A 22,068-nucleotide genomic window follows, 5' to 3' on the forward strand; every position below is an offset into this window, starting at 1 on the left:
TTCATAATACTCCATGAAGAACTTCAGAATAAAAAACCTTGTTGTTTAGGTGGTATTTAGTGCCTTGGCTGCTATGCTTTCAGATCCATTGCGGTGTCATAGTGTTTTTCAGTCAATTTGTATGGGTATTTTCCTCAGGATGAAGATCATAGGATAATTCGGGTTGAAAGGAACCTCAAGGGATCTCTAGTTCAGCCTCCTGTGCACAGCAGGGTTGGCTGTGAGGTCTGACTAGGTTACTTTATCCAGGTGGATCTTGACAAACCTCCAAAGGCAGAGACAGCGCAACCTCCCTGGGCAGTCTGTCCCACTGCTTATCTCTCCTAACAGTGGAAAAGGTTTTCCTTATGTCCACTTTGAAGCTTTCTTGTTTCAGCTTTGCTTTTTACAGGAAAACTTAGAGGAGCTACAGAACTGGTTATTTAGGTGATAATGTATGATAATTCTTTTAAAAACTGGGTGCCTTAGTGACCAACTTCTCTGCAGTCCTTCCTGGCTTAGCTTTTTTTCATTGATACCTTTAGGTATAACTTGGTCTAATCTCTCTCTCTTACTGTAAGATCTCTTTTCAGTGGTGAAACCCCTCAGCTTGAATTCTGCAGTACCCATTTTAGTTTCCACTTAATGTGCATGCTGTTGAACGTAAAAAGGCAAATGTAAATTCCAGTAATGAACAGCAGATTCTTAGCAACAAAACTTAGCTAGTGAGGGTGGTGCAGCTGTAAGTTAACATCTGAAGGCTCATTCTCTTCCTACTGTGCTTCATGGTAAATGCTTTCAGTATTGGATTACACAGAAAATAAGTGTTTGTGTTTGGTCGGGACTGATGACCTTCAGTTATTGAGCCCTCTTCTCTCTCTGTAATAGTAAAGGCTGATTTCATCATTTGTTAGGGTTTGGGATTCCCCCCCTCCTGGGACTGGATTGCAAAGGAAAGATTTAATTAGAAATGGAACCTGTCATCCCAAAGGTCTTTGATTTGAACCCAGCCAAGTAAATAATAGCCTATATTTGTTACAGTTTGACAGTTAGGTTCTCTGTGTTATGTTAATTGATGGTTCAAATCCACAAAGGTGTCCACAGGGCTAGGTCCATGGTTACTGGCACTGCTTGATAGCTTTTTGGCAGCTTCAGGAGTCATATGAGTCTTGGAATGGAAATGGCACTTGATCTATTTGCCCACTCCTGACATTTGCTCCTTTGGGTCAGGGTCGAAGCAGGTTGGTGGGGTAATGTGAAGAGGCCTGCGTGGCCAGTGGAGTGTCTGTTCTGTGGATAAATGGAGCCCTTTCAGTTTCTGAGGCTGTCAACCTGGTGTGAGCAATAAATTTACTTGTGGGCAGAAAACAGAAAAGAAAGCAAGCCTACCACATCTGTGTTGAAAAGTCCCTTGTTCATCAGAAGCAGGAAGCAATGTAGGAAATGGAGGAGGCAAGGTCTGAATAATTGTTTTTTCTGGGCTAGAAATGTAGTAACTTCTCTAGCAGATGAATGAAGAGTTGTTTGTCACTTTTCCCCCCTAATTATCTATAGTTCATTATAGATATTTTCTGTGGCAAACCTTTTTTTCTGTTTATCCAAGAAACATCACTGACTGAATAATCAATGAGCCTTTTTCTCCTTCATCTATTCAAGCATAAAGACTGAGATTATTGAGTGAAAGAAGAGGGGGTCACCATCACAAATATTTTAGGACTATTGACAGTCTTTCTCTATGAGGTATGTGGGGAAAAAAATGCTCAAAGGTCTACTGATACTCTCTTAATGATTAATACTTTCTATGATATAGGTTTATAAATATGGTTTGTACTCATTCTAGAACTAAGGCACGCAAAACATTAGTATAGAGATGTCAGAATGAAAACGGATACGTTCTAAGACACAGGTATATACTCATCTCCTGCTTTTTTCCTTTTCATTCTTAAACTATGTTCCTTCTTTATTCTACCACAGTCTGTATTTCCCCTATCTTTAATTGGTTTGGTTCACTTCTTAAATGGATACAAAACTTTAAAAGCAAGGGATTTAGAAACAAAATTGGACAAAAAAGTCCAAATAGCAATTTCAAACGTTTCAAGTAAAGTCTGAATTTGTGATTCTTTTTTAAAAAAAATACATATATCTTTCAAATTGCAACACTGTTATAAATTCTAAATCTACTCTTACTCCTAAATCCATCCTTAATATTGGCAGATGTTGTAAGCAGTGAAAGTAAAACGTAGAAGAAATTAAACAGAAAATTATTTGGCTTTTTAGACAATGTTGAGAAAATTTTTTAAGCAGTTACCATTTTTCCTATCACTTCAGTCACTGCAGCTTTTTTAAAAAGAAGTATTATTTAAAGTAATACTGGCATTTTATTCTGTGAAAAAATATTCATGCTTTGCACATTTTCAGTATAAAAGTGTCTTTACAAAGTTATTGAAAATCAGATGGAAATAGAAACGTTATTTGCTACTTGACAAGCTGCTCTTTCTCTTACAGCAAGATACAGGAGCGGGTACACGATGTGTATTGCACTTGCTAACCTCCGTCTTCGTGGTGAGAGCTCCAGTTCCCTCATTTTCCTGGCCCCTGTCATGGCCAGTCCTATACTACTTTTAACAGGCTTTTTCTGCTGTTGCTGGAACTCCGTATCACACAGTCCCTGACTGTGGCCACCCAAGTGCCCTTTCTCACCATGTAGGCTCGACGTCCCGAACTCCTCTGTCACTACATTTATACCGCTTTTGCATTATTCCCTTTTGGTCACTGAGCCGTACTCTTCCCCGCATCTGGGCGGGCATGGCCTTTTCCCCTAATTCTGTATCACAATGTCGTGTTATTTTTCTGCATTATTTTAGCAAAGAATTCAATATTGGCTTTGTGCCACTGGCAACCCTGACCTTACTGATGATTGAACATACTGAAGACATTTTCAAAATCTTTGGGATTATGCAGCAGAAATATGAGCTGTAGAATACTACTTTTAGGTCATATTTATTTGCTGAATGGATAGTGCAGAAGTGACTTCACATTTTGCATTGGTTGATCCCTCTGCAAATAAGAACTCAATAGTCATATGGAGTTCATTTTGTTATTGTGCCAAGAGGTGTAAAGTGGGCACAATGGATGTAAAAGTGTTCATCAAGGGTTCATAATGTTATGGCAAAAGCCTGCGCATATTAATCTTCTGCATATCTTGTTCTCAGAGAATAAGTAATCTTTCCATTTCTGAGAGAACTTTATCTTGCTGGAATAATTTTATAGGGTACTAAAATTATCCTAACAAAAATGATTGTCAGAGTGCATTGGATTAATGCTGACGGTTATTAGTGTTTATTGTTAATGATAAAAAAGAAGTTAATATAGAAACTGTTAGAACATCAGGAGGAATTCAGGGAAATGCATCCTGGTCATGAACCAAGCTAGGGTTGGGTAAGTGTTTGGCTGGAGCTAGGGAACCTCTGCCTGGCTCAGTCTGCTGCTGAGGAACATATCCCAAAGGAAAGGGGAAAGTCAGGGAGAAAACTGCCCATGGCTCTTCCTTCCTTAAACTGCTTCAGCCTGAGTGCCCTTTCTGCCTGTCAGGTATCGTATGGGAGAGAAGTGGTGCTGATCCCGTGTGAGTTAGAGCCTGAAATCACATTTTAAATCAATAATCTACAGGAAATTGGATGCTCTTTAAAATCCAACTGAGAAATAGATAGCAATACTTTTGATAAACATTACTAAATTGTGGCCATTTTACATTTGTGCACACCCCCACCCTCACCTCTGAAAGTGTGTCTTGAACCATTTGTGACTCCTTGAAAATGTGTTAGTAATAACAAGATCATAGTAAAATAAGTTGCTTAAACACACAAACAGTAAGGTATGAGATTGTATATATTATACACCTGCTCACACAGATATGGGAACATGGATTAAACATCATGTACAGAAAGAAATAGTAACTCTAAGGAGAGTATATGTGATGCTGTTACAGTATTTGTTTAGCTATGGAAATGTCTATATTTAAATTGGCAGAAATTGCACAGAAATCTCCCAAACAAGTAACCTAGTCAAGAGCAATAATCTAAAAGCAAGTAGGAGGACTGTAAAATAACATGATTGTTTAGTTAATGTAGTTTTTAGTATAAATAGAGTTTCAAGTCAGCATGACTTTAATGCTGTCCCTCCCAGTACATTAAAAAAAAAAATTAACACTTGAAACTAACAGCATGTTAGCAGCTAATTCGTGCATTATTTCAGTATCATTCATAAATTACTTTTGAATCCTTTGACTTAAGAAAAAGAAAATCCCACAAATCCTACTTTTGGTCAAAGCGTAAGACCATAATTAACTCGGCATGTGCTTTTGAATTAAGAACACAGTGTTCTGAGCTTTCTTAAAAAGCTTTTAAAAATGTTGGGGGAATACTTTCATAGAGCTTTATTGACTGAGCAGAGTTTTAAGATTTGTCACATATGAAGTGATGTTAATTAAATATTGTTATTCCTTTCTGTCAATCAAGTAAGGTTAAGCTTCCCCCCCCCCCGCCTGAACAAAAAGAGAAGTGAAACAGGTGAAAATATATAAAACATCTGTGAGGAAAACAGGAGGAATAACATAGTAGGAATTTAATTAGTCAGAATTTATGGAGGATGCAGGAGCTTTAGGTGCTAATTCCAAAGCATTTCATTTTTTTCAGTCTTAATACCATTTGAATATTTTTGGACTTTTTGGCAATATGTCATGTACCTAATGAATGTAGAAGATAAATGTAGTGGCAGAAGGCCAGTTTTTGACACATGTGTATGGTTTATTTAAAGTCATATTTGCAAACTAATGTTTAATATGGCTGTCACTGAAACCTTTTTTTTATTGAACCAAAATATCATTAATCAGAATGCCAGTTAATGCTGCTTCAGCTCTTCCGGATGCTGTGGGCATATTTTTAAGACAAAATGAGTTATTATTTGTATTAAGTATTCAGGTATTGCTGATAATGTCTCCCCAAACCATGAGTTTTAAAATTATGCATGTTTATATCCTTTTATTTCTGTTAATGTGCATAAGCCTATGAGTATGTCATACATGCAAGGACATCTTCAGGACAAGGTTTTCTAGAACTTTCCTTTTTGGAAGAAATGAAAATTGGAGTATAATTACATGACTTGAAGTGCTGATACTTAAAATCCACCACCAAACATCATATGGTCTTCTATATAGCTATTATAATTGACAATTCTAAGGACAAAACCAAGAAGCAGCCATGGACCTATATAATAATAGCTGAGTTGTATTGTTGCATCAGTGTATTAAACTTGGACAGTGTATTATTGCCATAGGGCTCTATTAGTACTGTCGGTATTGAAACCTTTGAAGGCGTGAAAAGCACCCAGGAAGAAATGCAGAGCTTGTTTTACAGTTTCTTCTTGTTTTCTGCTTAATGGGGGAGAAACTTCTGTGTGAACAGAATTAAATTCATGTGGGGAATTCAGCCTCTAAATCTTTAGTTTCCAGGCTCTTCATGTTTTATTATGGATCTTTGGAAACTGTGGCCTGTGTTGATCTAGAGTCATGAAAGGCTGCTTCAGAAATTTCAGTGTTTTTGAAATTGTGTAGGTACTGAGGTAATATTTCATGGAATGAATCTCTTCTGTAACTCCACTTCGGAAAATTCAAAAGCCTGTAGGAAAATTATGCCTGTAGTTAGTTTTTTCACTTCATCCTGGATAACCGAGGAAATAGGGGAGCTCTGATGAACTAGAATGATTTTGCTCTATGATGTTCTTTGTTGAACTATATAAATACCAGTTGTTTAAAAAAACCCCAAATATAAATGTTTCCCAATTTTAATAGTATGTGATTTAAGGCAATTTAATTTGCATTGGAAAATCATGTTTTACATACCTGGAATGTTTTTTTTAATCATTTAGTTGTTGGGTTTTTTTTTTCCTAGTACAGTGCTTAGGTTTTCTTTTAAAATTTTGTCCTCCTTGAAGATACTCAAAACTTGACTGAACAAGTCCCTGAGAAGCCTTGGCTGCTGTGAGCTGGTGGCAGGAGTTTATGACCTCCAGGCTCCCTGCCAACCTACATGATTCTGTGGAGCTTCACCACCTTGACCAAACCTCATGGACTGAACTGTTGAGCATAAGAGACCAAATGTCTGTAGGTTGAGTTAAAGAGCCAGGCTTGTAAACTGAAGAGCTCTGATGGACTGGGTAGGAAAGGACACATAGTATGTGCTGAGCATTTACGTTTTACTTTGGATAAGAAAAAAATCCCAGTTTGTTCATAATCAGCTTTTTGTTTATGGTAAGCTTCACTTTCTGGATCTGGTACACTCAAGCAGATACAATTATGAAGCGTTCTAGTTTTCTTACTTTATTAAAGAAAAATAACTGAAATATTACTGTCCGTGAGCATTTTTAAGGCCTCTGAATTTTGGAACTAGGATTTCTGCATGTCCCCTTTGGACTGGGAAACGCTAGCAGTGTGAAGTGCAGCATCTGTAGCACTTCAAATAATCTGGGAGAGCAGAAAGCTACTCAAACCTGACATGGTTTTGTTTAATAGTACGAGATATTACCGATTAGCAATTAAATTAATCTATTTGCCCTGCGTTAGCTATTAGTTTTGATACTGACTGGTAAGTAATATATTATGCATCTTTGAAAAAGGCCTGTTATATTTTGATCTGCAAGTATTTTATTAACAGAGGCTATAAACCACAATGAGTGGCTCAGTTGTGGGTGGTTTTCTCATGCTTATTTTGATGATATAGCAGTATTTTGGGATGACATACTGTAGTGAGTGAGGATAAATACGCGTTGCCAAGGTCTAAACAGCAGCAATATGGAAGTAATTCAGCAGTCAGTTTCACTCAAACTTTGAAATCTGTGCTGTATTAGAGGTATGCATAGAAGCTGTGTTAATTGCTAGCTTGTTTTCCATATGGTTCTGTTTTAATGGAGCACATTTGTTGCAGATGGTTGGAAAGTGGGTTGGACAGTGTCTCAACTGGCTATGACTAATTCATACAGTGATTATACTATACTTTAATGTTTAACAGTCGTCTTTGTAAACTTCTTTCATTCACAGTTCCCTTGCCATTGAAATGTGGTCCAAGATAACTGAGAAGTATTCTTCTTTATTTAAACTTGGCCTTAGAGAAGCACAAGAGCATGGGGTGTGTAGTCATCTTTTCCCTGATTCAAATTCAAAACCACACCCCAAATTGGTTTCTTTAGATGGGTTATCTCCATCATTATTATGGTTTGCTGAGCAAATTTAGCTGAGGTAATGGACTCTAAGAAGAGCCACTTGAAGAACTGAAGTGACCTTAACAAATGCTAAAACTGGCTTTGTTCACACCACAGTGCTTTCACCTTTTCATTGTTTTGAAACTGACGATAGCCATTTTGGATGCTAATAGCCATTTCTTGTTTGCAGGCTTGAATATTGCTAGCTTGCAGACTTGAGGACACTAAATACTTGCATTGTGTTGAGGTGAAACTGAAGGTACAAAAGCAGCAAAGTGTTGTAGATCAATTCAGTGATGACTTGCATGGCAAGAATCTTTCATCTAGTAGCCTAGTGTATTAACACATCATCTATGAATTCATCTGAAATCCATAGAGGAAGTTAAAATACAGAAGATTTTGATTTTTTTTTTTTTTTTTTTTTTTTTGTCCAGCACTGATCTAGCTGATTCTTATAGCACTGATCTAGCTGATTCTTATAGTAGTTTATTTGGGTCTTTTGTGACAAAGGTTGTATGACTCACTTTCCCTTTGCTCGAAGACTCCAGTGAATGTCATAGTCAAACTCCAGTCAATGGTTTTTAGTAAGGAAAAGGAAAAAAAAGAAAAGCGCCACGGTTCAGTGGGTTTCTCTATCATTTTTACTGTTGTTTTCTCACATTGTCACTAAAATATTCTCTTTGTTATCTGAATGGGACATCTGCTGACTGGCCTAGCTCTCTTTACCTGATTGTGTGAAAAGTCCTGGTTAAATCTGTTAAGCCTTGGAGGCCCAGTAACCTGCTAAGTGCTGTAGAGCCTGAAAGACATTATGTCCTTGGACTAACTTGTCTCTTCTACTAACAGCTGTATGTGATAGATAAAACAAACTTTAATATGAGGACTGGGCTAAATGTAATTTTAATATACTTGTGGACATGTTAATAAGTAGGTGCATTTTTCTTTTGCTAAAGTGTATAGAAATCCATATGGAATAAGGTGTATTCTATAGCAGGGCAGAAAAATAAAACAGGGCAACTTTAAAAGAAAACCTTTTTCTCTGGTTCCATCACAAACCTGCTCAATTGGAATTGATAATTTGTTTGAAGTGGTAGGAAATCCACTTACTATGGCTAACAATGTAGAATAATGCAGACCATTTGGCAGTTAGTACTAAGATGTCTAAACTAGAGCTTTGATGCAATAATACTATAACTTGGAAGATTTACCTAATTTACAATTTTTCTCAGGGCTTTCCCCTGCTCTGCAGCTCTGTTTGGCAGGGTGATTTGCCTGCACTAACTGAAGTTTGGTTTGAAACGCATTCACATTTGATTGGTGTTTTTAGATTTTGATAGCTGCTAGTTCCTCTCTACAGAAGTAACCTTTTAAAATGTCAGTTTTAATGTACAAATTTTATGAGAATAAAAAGACTTTTAAAAATACTAATTTTAGACTCCTCTGCTGAGCTTGTAGTCAGCTGCGTTTGTCTCAGGCTGAATCTTGGAAAATAAAGTCAGTGCTAGCTATAATAAAATGTGTGCTCTGGACTTCATGTGGAGAAAAAAACAGTTTCCTTTTAAATTCTTTTTCTGTAACTGTTGCACAACTGCCAAAGTAATTTTCTGTCCTTTCACTTGTTGGTATTTACCCTCCTTCCTTACTTCTTTCCATCCATCCTTCTGTCTGTGTCTAACATGCACTGGATGTCCTGCAGGAGAGAATTCCTCTCCTCTTAGGTGAGAGTCCTCCCTGAGAAGGAGTAATGTCAGGTACGCAAGATTTCATCTTGTCCTCTGTAACAGAAAATCCTTACAAATTAGGTGTATGGTTTATCAAATTATTTCATGTAAAACATGGTTTAAAGAGTTTTTCCCTCTGAAGGTGACACGATATTAGATTCCGGCTAAAAGATCTGATAATTTTCTGTAATCTTAATTGCTGCAGCTTTTCCTGTAATTTGTAGTAATGTCTAGGTTGCTGTGTCATGTACTCCATTACAGAGGTGACACTGAAATTCAAAAGGAATGGAAGCTTAAGCTTCGCCCCCCCCCCCCCCCCCGCCCCCCCCCTTCCAATGTCCCCTGTTCTAAATCAGAAACGCTGCACTTGTTTTGGCTTCAGGGAGCTGTATGTTCAGCTCACAGCTGGAGGTATGGTGCTGCAGCGATGGTCACCAGTGATGGGAAGGGAGAGTATAATGAATTAAAAAAAAAACAACAAAAACAACACCACACAAAAAACCCTCGGGATTAAAAGCAAGCGCTTCATTCTTTTCTCTCTTAAAGCTCCTGTATGAATCGTGCACACAGATAAAGAATTACAGAAGGGAATATGTTCAGACTTTAAATCTCAACAAGATAAATTTGGTTGTCTTATTACCTCTTATGGAAGTAGTGAGGTTTTCTTTATCATGTTGCAGTTATGTTTCTTAAAATTGTGTCTTTTTGGTCATGATTCTTTCCAAAGAAGTAGCAGAGCTAAGCCTTTTCATTTAATTGTAGTAAAATGTTGCCCTAAAGTGGAATAAAAAATTATTTTTTTTACTAGTTCATATAGAAAAACATATAAATGTAATAATATGTTAACTATAGTTTGTATAGATCTCTGCCATTTAAACGCCATGCAAATCTTTCATACTGCAGGGCAAACAACTGTGAGACTATAATGTGTGGTGTAGCAAGCACACACCATAAATTTGATAATCATACTTGCAAGTTCTTCATATTTCATACAAAGAATCGGGAAGAATAAAAACAGAAGAGAAAGAGCACACAATGGAATTATGAATATCAGTGTGTAAAAGAAATAAGAAAAGATGACCTCGATTTTCTGCACTTGCCTGTGCTAAAACTATTATGTTGAATGTTGATCAGATGCTGTAAGTTATAGTGGAATGTGGGAATATTATGGAGTCAGAATTACTTTCAGATATACTCCATTATTTTTGAAATCCTATTATTTCCCCATGTGTTCTAGCTGATGAAATAAGGAAAGAACCCGTTTAATGGGGGCATAGAGGAGGCTTTACTGCTCAGCCTGTACATGTTATCCAGCTGGACTGATGGGCCACTGTTTAAGGAAACATGGGTGGGAGGCTTTTTTTAAAAGAAAATGAAAAAAACATTTGTTTAGCTGCATGGCAACACAAATATTTTACCAAGTGAGGACTACTATGCATCTCATTATGACAAAAGGTGCATATTTGCAGGGAAAAACATAAAGGAAAACACTATCTCTTTAGGATTTAAGATAAACACTCCATATGTTGATTATCTTAAACCTCGATATAACTTTATGTATTTAAGTCTTCAGTTTCTTGCATCCCTTTTCTAATCTGAAGCAGTCAGTCGGAAGTGCTTGCCAATGTTTCCTATTAAATGCAGATACCGGCAGAAGTTCCCGGGAGTCCATGAGCTCTCCCAAGCTGTTGCCATTCTCATACTCCTCCCCTTAGTTCTGCTCCCTCCTCTCTTGCTGGTATCTGTTCCCTGAGGCCGCTCACCTGTGCTGCACCTCGTGGCATCCTCTTTCAGGTACCAGAGCAGAGAAGTGGCTACACATTTATTTCCATGTGCTGTAATTGCTGGGCTTTGAAGAAAAGGCGGAGGACACAACCTAGTCATTTTGCCTAAATGTAGCTGTATGTGTAGGTATATATATACGCATGCCCACATATGTATATGTGCGCACACACAGAGATATCTATATATATATAAAAAAGATTTTTTATAGCTATGAAAAGTCAGAAAACTTGTGTTTTCAAACCCCATTTGGGATAATCATATTTTTCACAAATGTTGAAGAAAGCAGTAGCTGTACAGCTCACTCTCTGTGATTGCCAGCAAGGCTTTTATAAGCATGCTAAGTTAGCTTGGTAGAACACTGGATTGATTACAACAATTGAAAAATTTTGGTGGTTCAACTTATTTGCATTACTTTGCTTACTAAACTGCTTTAGTTTCCATCAGTGTGACAGAGTTTCCAGCTGTGTCAGCAGTGGACATTTTGTAAAGATTTAGATATATGCCAAAATATTAATATATACCAAAAGTGACATATTTTCAAAATCTATTACCCTAAGCTTTTTGAGAGTGAACTATAAATGAGTGTCTATACCGTAGTTAAGAGTATCCCCTTTCTAATAGGTTATATATTACAATTCCACTCTTTAGAAATGAAAGATTTAAAATCCTGAGAATTATATGGGCAGAAGAAATGAGTGTCCAAAGATTGGATAGCACATATCATTAAACTGCAACGGGTATACGTTTGGAGGGATGTTTAATGTGTGAAAATTTGATAGATGGGGTTTTAAGAAGTATAGTGAAAGCGCCTGCTTGCAGCATCTTCCAGGTCTGAAACACTGTGTGGCATGGCTCCAGAAAGATTTGTCAGCCTGAAAGCTGCTGCAGCTGGAGTGGATTTCAGTCTGAACCTGGGAAAGATATGTGCAGGATATAGCATATAAACAAAGGGTGCACTGGCCTAACTCGATTAATTTGTCTGTTCTGATCCACTTTATAATAAAACCATTCAGTAGTATGACTGGCTGATTGGGTATTGGAAGCTCCAACATTAGAGAAAGACAAAAAAACCCCAACCCCCAAACCATAACTCCCAAACTTTTACATTCACTTGATCCTGTTTTGTTTTGAGGTGATACCTGCTTCAGACTGCTTAGAGAGTCAGTTTCCCTCCTTCCCTTTTTTTATCAGCAGATCTCAAAGCAGTTTAGAAAGGTGATTTATAAAGGTTTTGTTTATCCTGTTTTACACACAGGTAAACCAAGGCATAAAATGGTAATTAGCATGCCAGGTACCGAGTCAAAAATATGCCTTCCTGGTTGGTGTGGCCCCTTCAGTAGGCAATACTGACTGGAAAATTTTGGCTAGCGTGAAAACGGGACGTTAAATGCTGAAAGGTGCTTAGTGAATTATTTTTTGAGGTGATATTGAAGTTCCCCACATGGTTATCTTTCCTGGAGGAGTATGACAGTGTAATTACGTATGCATGATGCCTTTCTGTGTATGAGCTATTTCATGTTGGGTTCTCCAGCAAACTGAAGTCCCTTAACAGTTACATTTGGCCCAGTTTGTCTTGCAACATAGCCTGTGTTTCTGAAGTCAGATGCAAACCAAATTTGCATGTGGATAATTTTCTTTTCACTTACCTGGGGTTAAATATTCATGTACTTTGTGCAGGCTACTTTTGCATGCTACAATGCAAAAATATTTTTTTAAATGTTCGTTTAGTATGTTATCTACACTTGAAAATATATAGGTAGTTTTCATATTCCATATAATATGAAACAGTTTATCAACTTAATTTCTGACACTCACTATAAGATCAGCAATGAATTGCATAGATCAGTATTCTCTTGCAGAAGACAGTTTGGAATATAATAGCCCTATCATTTATTGAAATCGAGTGATAATAGCCAGAAGAGTAGAGTTGACTGCTTGTGTGATTTTTGTTCCATCCTTTATCTAGTTTATCTTCAGGACTAAAAAAGTCAGCAGATACGAAAATATGAAGACTCCAGTTGTGAAGATGTTAGGCCCAAAGTTCAATGGTAATTTCATAGAGGCAGCAGTTCCAAAACCAAATAAGAAATATATAAGGGATTTGAACACTGTTTTATACGTTATCAGAAATCAGATGGGAATGAAGTTTTGGAATGAGATGGGATATCTAGAAGAACTGCAAGAAGAGTTAAATAGTAATAAGAATTTCTCGTGGTGAATGTGGTAAGTGACTTGAGTTTGAATGTGTAAGTTGCTTGATCCTGTAGTTCTTGGGGCTGAAGAAGAGTTCCTTTGTGTGGCCCAAAAACAGTTTCTTGGAAACCCAAAGAGCAGACAGCTCTGCTTTTTCTCCTCTGACGTATACAAAGTTGTGCATGCAGTGATACCAGCATGGACTGACCAGGTGGAACAGGATGTGGAGAACCTGTGGAGAAGGTTACATGCAAAAAACTGAGATAGGCTGTGCATAATGGGACAAACCCAGAGGGCCGTTACTGGTGCTGAGAGATAAGAACTATTCTTGTTTCCCTGTATATGAGGGTAGAGAAAATAGCTGTTCTGTATAATCAGTGCTAGTGGTTGGAGGCACAAGCTGGTAATTTGAAGAACAGCATTGGGTTCCATTGTGTGACTTTTACATGGGTTCCATTATGTATATATGGTTCTATATTATACAGGTTCAACTTCATATACACACACACACACTCTAATCTGTGGGGTTGCCGGAGTAAAAAAAAAAAAAAAAACAAAAAAAAAAACCAACAGAAGGAACCGGCTTCCCTTTTCTTCATGTCTTTGGGTGGAATCTGCTCATTACTATGCATGAAATCTCAATGACTTGATGATTTTTTTTCCTAGAAATATGTTTTATTCTGCTATGCATCAGTGCAGAGCATATCGTGACTTTTGCTTGGGTTCGTGAAAGTGGTGTTTAAAGAAATGCGAGAGTAGTTTGTCTTCTCTGCTCTGTATTGGCCACCAGAGTTTCTGGGATCAATGTGACAGAGTACTATAGTTACTCAGAGATGTACTTTAATGGGCCCAGTCGAACTCGTAATGTATCAAAGCGCAATCAGTGTCTTATTCTGCACCAAACCAGCATGATTACTGAGTATTTGACTGCTTTACTAGTGCTTCCACCGTGCCATGCCACTAGCTGCTGCTGTGCCAGCCTGACTCTTGTCAGACTCCCACACTGAAGTCTTAGATTACTGGATTACTGTTGTTCTTTTACATATATTTCTATGTTCTACATGGATATGCAGCAAAAACCACAGGACACAAAGTACTGTATTCATGTAGGCACTGATTGTTCTAATGCTGACTGTATACAGACTGTACCTGGACAGCTCTCTAGCTGGTAAATGTGAAATGATGCAGATAATTTGCTATCTAAGCAGCTCTGATCTTAAAGCATGAATTCACATTCTGTGTAGGATACTAATGCAGATTTTATTACTTGTTCACTAAAAGAGCATTGGCATATTTAATATATTTTAAGGAACAAATAGAACTTTTGGGAAATGGTATTTGCATTGTGCATATCAATGCAGTAGCCATTGCAAGATGCCTTTAAAATACACTGTTAGGATGAATTCTACAAACATAGTATGTGCACAGTCGCAAACGAAAATAATGGGAATTTCCTGCCTGTGAGTTTTAAAGGATAGAGTCACCTATCACTTTGTACAAAGTCTGTTTTTCAGGAGATGTTAGCTTGTTTTTTTTATAAATAAACTTAGTGGTGTGTTTTGTGTCTTGCAGAGGTGGTTTTATTCAGGAAAAAATAACAACTAAGAGGCAGCCAGGGAACACTAGTGGATGATACATGTGCCTGTGAAAACAGGTTCTTGTCTCTTAAGATGCGATTATCTTGGCAGAACAGAAGTTAAATTTAAACAAACAAATAAATAAATGGTCATAGTAGCTGATGACAGTGATGTCTTGAAGTTGTAGAAGACTATTGTGAAATTCATCATATTTTTAACCAGGTAGAATGATCTACATAGTCAATTTTATTAACATTCTTTTTGCCAGAATTTGTTTGCCACCTTTTAGGCAGCTCAAGTGTTTCAGTGTTAAGTAAATTGAAATTACTATATTTGCAAATAAATGTATTTTCCCATTTTATGTAGGTCATTTCAGTGAGATGCATGCGATTGTGTTAATATTTTCAGATGCAAGTTGTCAATTTTTTTTCAGGACTGGGACAATATTGTGAGGGTAGTGGCAGCAGCATGGCAGAATCTGGACAGTATTGTGTAAAACAGACAAGCAATACAGAATGGTGACACATGGGTCTGAGATGAAACCACACCCATGGTCCTTTATATATTATAATTTACTTAATCTGTCTGGTTGTAATTTATCTGGAAAGGAATTGAACCGTGCTTTCCATTAACTAGTGGTTTTGGAGGCATTGGGAATTGGAATCACCCAGTACCTTGTCTCTGGCCACTTTAAAGTAAAAATAATACAGTAAGTGATTAAAAATGACTGAAAATCCCCTTTGCAGTTATTTTTGTCCCTTAGTGGTCATTTAAGGATCACTTGAAGGGTGGGAGACTTCTGCGAATGAACAGACATCAAGGCCAGCATGGCTTCTCAACATCTCATCCAACTTCCTACTCCTGTGACCTAGGAAGAATGCTGTCATGCTATGCTGGTATGTTTGAAGGGGGTTGGACTGGGATCTTTATGGCAAAGACATCAAGTTACAGAGAAAGCCTTTTTTTCTTAACTGTTCATAAAAAAACCAGGTCAAGTGGGGTTAATCTTGACTGCCCAGCTAATTATTCCAGACTTTTTCAGGAAGGTATTCTTTGTGGTGCTGAACAGCAGCTTCTGCTACTGCTGTTTGGACCCAACATTGGCACCGTCAGCATGGTTTTGCTTCTTCGTTGGTATCAGGCTCTAGGTACTATGTGACATTTCAGCTTGCCAGAGTTGTGGGCTCTGTGACTGGAGAAGGATTGGGTCTGTGTACAGTTTAGGGGGTGCAGAAGACTAATGAATATTTTTGTAGCTACAATTTCAGAAATGGAAGGCACTTACAATACATTTTGTCGCTGGGAGATGAGAGTTCTTTTCTTTTTAAATTTTGTGTGAAGTGAGTGAGTTTGCTAAAACTCAAGTATTCAAAAAAACAGCTTCAAGTACCATGAGGTTTAAGAAAATGTTTTCTGTTTGGTTTGAGTCTTTGAAGTTGCATTACCAGGCTTTCTCCTGTAGCACATTTTAAGAAAATATCACAAGACTTGTGGAAAAATCTCAAGATCTGGCAGCTCTAGCTTAATTTTGTGTGTTCAGTGAACTTGCTACAATGAATGGTAAACTGGGAAAGGATAAAAATATACCCGTATTTGGGGTCTTTTAATGCATTATTGCTTTTTTGTGAACAAAGGACAGAAGCAGAATTTATCACAGCAATTTTGAGCTGGCTCTTTTGAGATTTACAGAAGTGTATTTGTAGTTCCTGTCTGAAAGGGTAAGAATTTTCTGTTCCATGCTTTTCTCTGTGTCTGGTCCAAGTATCACCTGGCCCAAGTATCACCTGGCCCATGGTGGTTTCAAATGTTTTCCTCTTTCCTTGCAGTGTCTCAATGGGCACAGACTTCTTTCCGGTTAACATACAACGATCTCTTGTGCTGACTACTGAACTCTGATCTTTGGCTGGATGCACGCTTGTTTCTTTAAGCACATGTGGTGCAGAGTAGACCTGGAGTTGGGTAGTTCATAAGAGCCGGGTATTATTATTACTGCTACTCGAAAGGGTCTGTATTATTTTGCACACCAGTGTGGTCACCTGGCAGCAGGTCATTAGCATTTTAGGTTTCTTTCCTTGACAACAATGCACAACATGCTAATTAGAGGGTTTTGAAAGCTGAGCAACCTGTTTTAAAATCAGACATTTTAATTTGCAGCTTTAATGACTGTATTATAATAACTGGCTTGGCTCGGGGGAGAGGGGAGAGAAGCACTTCTCATGTTCCAGTAGCAAGGCCCAATATAACAGAGGCTGACAAAATTAAAAACCTCATAATGTGACCTTTGCCTGGGATAAAAGGCTGTTTCATAACAATTTCCTTTTGTTCTTTGTTTAAGCCATTACTCCAAAAGGAGCCTCCGATTAATCTAAGTAAATGCATCATTACAGTCCTAATCCATGTCCTTCTGTCAGTGTCTGTTTTAATTAAATAAGAAACACTAGCAGAAAGATATCACGCACAAAGCTGTGATTGGAGAAAGAGGGCTGTTTGATCAGGGTGAGATTAAAAAAGGCTTTACTGTTTTGTCCTTTTGCTCTAGATGCCATAATGTAGGTTAAAGGAAGAAAACTTGCCTAATAGTTTAGCACGTTGCTCCCCATTACAGTATCAAAATAACCAGATTTACCAGTGAAACTGGCCCAGACATCCAATTAATTATATACAGAGCATTCACAGACAAATGGTATGGCAACTTGGTTTGAGTAATTTGTCACACTAATGTGTTTGGGACTGTATACACAGTGGGCCAAAAATTGTATTCGAGTTGCAGGGTTTTTTATATTAAATAAAGCATTCAGTAAAACTACTAATGATTTTAGGTACTTCCTTTCTTTTAGTACTCGTGGCTCACAAATTATAAATATGATCTATTGCAAGCCTCTCTTTTTTTTTAAACAATTTTTTTATTTCTTACAAAATCAGGATAATTATTTTAAAGCAATGAAGAATCCATTTAATAAATGTTGTAACATCAAGCTAGTTAATATTGTTAAAGCAATACATATGTAAGAGACTCTTCCTCAAGGTAGTGTTTCAAGATCCCCGTGGTGAGGGTTTTCTCCCATATCCAGGCCATTATTTGATGTAATGAAAAGAGAAAGTGTGCAACACAGAGATTGTTAATTAATTTAGCCTAACAAGATGAAGATAAATGAAGCAAAGCATGGACTGAATGGAGAAAGAGGTCTTATTTACAATTTAATACTTCTTTATATTAAGCATTTTTCGATTTACAAAAGAAAAGACCCTGAGTTTAAAGAAAATGTGTTCTGTGAGTAGATGCAAGACAACTTTACATTATGTGAGCAGTTCTAAGGACTGCTGAAAATACCTTTTGGTTAACCTTTAACTTAAAGCTTTCTTCCCCTATTTTTTCCTTTTCACTTTTTTTTTCTTATTTTGTTTTACAATATGTTGAGAAGAATAAGAAAAAATTTAAACCTAAACTTTTTTCCCACTGAAGTAAAAGTGGGAAAAGTACCAACGTACTTGCAGGTCCAAATTATGTTGTTTCTGATCATTTATATTAGCCTAGCCATAGCCTATTTTGGAGCAATTTCTACGTAGAAAGATGCATTAAGAGAGGTAACTATGAAAAGTACAATAAGAGATTATTTTAATTTCTGTTTCAAAGTGTAAATCTGCTATTGCTTATATGTTTTCAACTATTCTCTTGCAGTGAAAGCTAAGAGAGGAGTCCAGAATAGTGTTATTTAACTATGTTTTGATGTAGTAAACCTATGGTTTTGACTTGGTAGAATATTTTTTTTCTCAAGTTCATGTTTATCTTAAACATTTTGTGAAAAGCTGTAGATTTTACTTTCCTACCAATTAAAAAAAACCCAAGATTAAAGAAATTCCAGAGATTTTAGGTGTCTTTTCCTCCCAGTCCCAATTTTAAATAAAGAATATCCAAGCTAACAGTAAATTACAGTTTACACCAGTGGAGTCAATACCTTTCAAGGTACATGATCCGGTTTCCCAACTAAAGTTTAGGATGTAATTCTATAGAAGAGATAAAGAAAAGAAATAAAGGTCTGCCATTTTAAGTATCTAACCAACTCGCCAACAAAGGGGTTCTGTGTAGAGATTGACTTAGGCATACCTTTATCACTCTTTGATCTAAATCCAGAATTCTAAATGATGACCAAACACATTGGTTTTGTGGTTTGGGTTGTTTTTTTTTTTTTTTTTTAATAAAACATCTTCATTTTTACAGATTAATTCTGTCTGTCCACTATTTGACCTTCTGTCATGATTTCTGTCTGCAAAGGAAATGGCTGCCTTCCTTTTGCAGTAGCCAGACAGGACAGTGTTATCTAGTGTCACTACAAGCAGTAGTCTCTACAAATAGCATTATTACGGTCCCTATGTTTTTATCGTGGGGGTCATGAACAAATCCATGCAACTGCTTTAAAAGATTTCAATAAATAGGACTTTTTATCCAGACAATTGCCTTTTATATTACTTTTAAACAAAACTACTAGTCCATCAAGAGTTTCAAAAGGAAAACAATTCTACAGAGTGCTGGTATGGCAGCACAGACCAATCATTATGGCACCCATTCTCCAGTCCTTTATTTTTCAAGTCCACAACAATAGGTTGTTGATTCAATGGACAAGACCAGAACAATTAAGTTCTCTGTTTAGCAGCAGTGCAGCATTTTAATGCCCTCCTCTAATAATGGTCTCATTATTGTTATTCTAAGACTGGGCCTCAGGAGGAGGAATATTTGCTGGAGGTACGTCATTATTTTGCAAATTTCGATTAGCTCATCATGTTGTCTGTACTGTGAAAATCGTAGCTAATTAGGGCAGTCAGTTAGACTACCAGCTTTTGAGCTTATGAGTTAAAAGGTAGCACACTTGATAGGCCAATGATGTGAAAAAGGTGGTAAAAAGGGGGATTAGAGCTGTTGCCTTAGTAACTCTAACTTCCATCTGTGCGGGAACAATGGACCTGTGTTTCTCCTCCACCTTGGTGTAAAAATTGGTTTTGTTTCAAAAGGACGGGGCTTTTTATGACAATCTGGAATTCGGCCTAACTGGGTGTAGTTTTAGTTGTTAGGAGAGACCATTGGAGGATAGGAGAGATGAAAGGTCATGGTGAGCTCCAAGGACATGAAAGGTCATTGTCTCTCGTAACAATAGTGGATTGTTTTGTCCCATTATTTCCAGCCAACCACTCAGTCAGGTGATAGAAGAGATACCACCAGTTTAGTCAGGTGGAACAGGAGAGAAAGATAATGCACCTTCTAAAGAACAAAAGATAACTATAATTTGCCTTCATGAAACAAAGTTGCACTTATTTGTGACCATCCTCTGAAAGGGGTTGTTTACTGACTTACTATTCCAGCTTGCTTTGTTCAGCTCTGCCTCTGTAGGCCATCGCATCTCTGGGAAGCAATCCAATGTGTTAGAAAATGTTGTTTAAGCTTTCTTCCCATGAAGAGGAGCCCCCAGGAGTACCACTGATGTGATACTTAACAGTAAATTTAGTTGTTGGAGCTTTCTCACATTATTGGTGTTCTTAAAAGGTTTTCCTTCAAACAGACACAGAATAAAATTAACTGTAAATATGAAATAAATTTGCTTCAACACTTTATAGCATTTTATCATAAATTCTACAGCACATATTATAGGAAGTTTACAGCAAACTGTATTAGGTGCTACTGAAGAGAGAGAGCAATAGACAGAGAGTAGAGATCTACAGTTGTGTAAAAATAGATTTGCTATAGGACTGCTGTTACACAAAGGGGTATAGATAAAGTCTCATCTGTGCTATGCCGTAACTTTTGGAGACTCTGTCCCTTGTCTCTTTGTCTAAAGAAAAAAACCCAAAAGTACTGCAGTATTATTTAATAAAACAGCTATAGCACAATTTACCAGGAAAGCATTTCTGTTAGTGAATAGATCTGTCATCTCATTATTTTTCCTAGAGCATCCAAACCCCTGTCATTGTTTTCCAAAAAGGGGAAAAAAAAAAAAAAAAAAAAAAGGCCTTTCTTATGATTTCTCCATTTTTGCAGCATTATGCCTCAGTCATCCATGCAACAAGTTTATTTTTCTCACTGTCACTTCCCTCTGTCCATAATCAAGGCACACCCCAAGATCCATCTTATATCCCTCAAACAAAGACCAGTTTCTTTAGGTCAGGATTTCCAGAATGTTTCACTCTCCTATACTAGATCTCTAAACACCTTTCCACTTTATTTTTTCCTTAATCTTTTCACTCATTTCACAACAGAGCTGCTAAAATGTATTGAATTCTTATGAAACCAAGAAAAAGCATGTAATTTGCTACTATTAACTTTGAAAAATAAAATTGTATATAAATGTTAGGTATCCCATCTTGAACTGTTCTGACCTTATTTGAACTCCCCTTTTTAGCTATTCTGGGCCTCTCTTATCTCATTTTTACTTCTGGCCACTCTTGCTCTTGCTTTCTGACAACACAGATGGACAGCCTTGCACAAACTGATAACTGTGGTAATTTCTCAGCACAGTATTCAATAATAAAAAACGTTATTTTCAGAATTCAGCAGACATGTGTCCTATTTACACGTACACCAAAGATGAGAGGTTGAGCAGTAGCTTCACGGGACATCGTATGAGCCATTGGACTTCACAGCTTTCAGTTTGTTGATGGCTCTTAGGTTTAGTAAGTAGAGTCTTTAAGAGAGTGAAAGCAAGTCGTCTTTCAAGTATTTATAAGCTTTTAGTTTTTTAAGATAATCTATACTTAACTTTTCTCTTTAGCTTGCTATTTAATTGTCATGTATGCACTATCCTATGTTTTGTTATTTTTGTATTAAAATGAACTGAAGAGTGTAAGCTGCTTAGTTCAGAATGGGAGCCCTGCAAAGGGTTAACCAGCAGAGAATTACAAATGAACTATCAGGAAAGTTGATTATTAATCCAGCAAGAGAGAAAATATCCTTCCAGTTAGCAAGAATTAGTACCTGAAGAGCTGATAATATTGTTCAGGCTGTTGGTGTGGAATGGCAAAGCCAGGTAAGCTAGACATCTTCTCAAAGGAATAAAGTCTTTTCTTTCTGTTTTTTGTTGTGAGAGAGTTTAGTTTTAGAAAGAATCTTTGTTGATTTACTTAAACTGTCAGCGTATGAAACAGCGTATGTTGATCTTCAGTTTCCTCAAATGAATGAAAGAAAATTGTGCTTTAACTTTGGTAAGAAGATATATTTCTAAGCTATGCAGTGTATGTAAATGTGAAATATTGTAACTATTCTTTACTAGTTTGTGGTTAAGTGTGAGAACTGATTACAAACCCTGAAGGGTCCTTTGCAATTGCAATCTAATATATTATGTAAGTCTATCTTTAGTTCTGTCTGAACGTATTGTGGAGTTTTATGGGAAATTTTATATTGCAGATCTCTTTCATTCAGAGTTATTAGACTTCAGTTTTCATACTGTATGAATGATTTATCAAGTTTGTTTTGCTATTGTGAACATGTTTGTGTTCATTAAAAAACCTTTTTTGTTGGGGTTTCAAGAATCTATGATCTTAGAAGGAAATATATGTTTGGTAAACATACCACT

General features: G+C 36.9%; 1 protein-coding gene across 12 annotated transcripts in view; it reads left to right on the top strand.

Moving 5' to 3' along the window:
* The window catches only part of SOX6 (SRY-box transcription factor 6), a 375,778-nt gene that overhangs the window by 87,254 nt on the left and 266,456 nt on the right, over nucleotides 1-22,068 (top strand). For 3 of the 12 annotated variants that reach the window (XM_013298246.3, XM_055814307.1, XM_027784952.2), the window contains exon 1: nucleotides 21,016-21,522. The exons of 3 other annotated variants lie outside the window; for them this stretch is intronic. The gene's annotated coding sequence lies outside the window, so the exon portion shown is untranslated. Of the gene's footprint in view, nucleotides 1-21,014; nucleotides 21,523-21,628; nucleotides 21,698-22,068 lie in introns of those variants that run through there. 6 more of the 12 variants (XM_055814315.1, XM_055814316.1, XM_055814306.1 and 3 more) reach the window with 4 other exon arrangements.

The sequence above is a fragment of the Falco peregrinus genome, chromosome 9, assembly GCF_023634155.1.
Source record: "Falco peregrinus isolate bFalPer1 chromosome 9, bFalPer1.pri, whole genome shotgun sequence".
In the NCBI taxonomy this organism is placed as follows: Eukaryota; Metazoa; Chordata; class Aves; order Falconiformes; family Falconidae; genus Falco; species Falco peregrinus.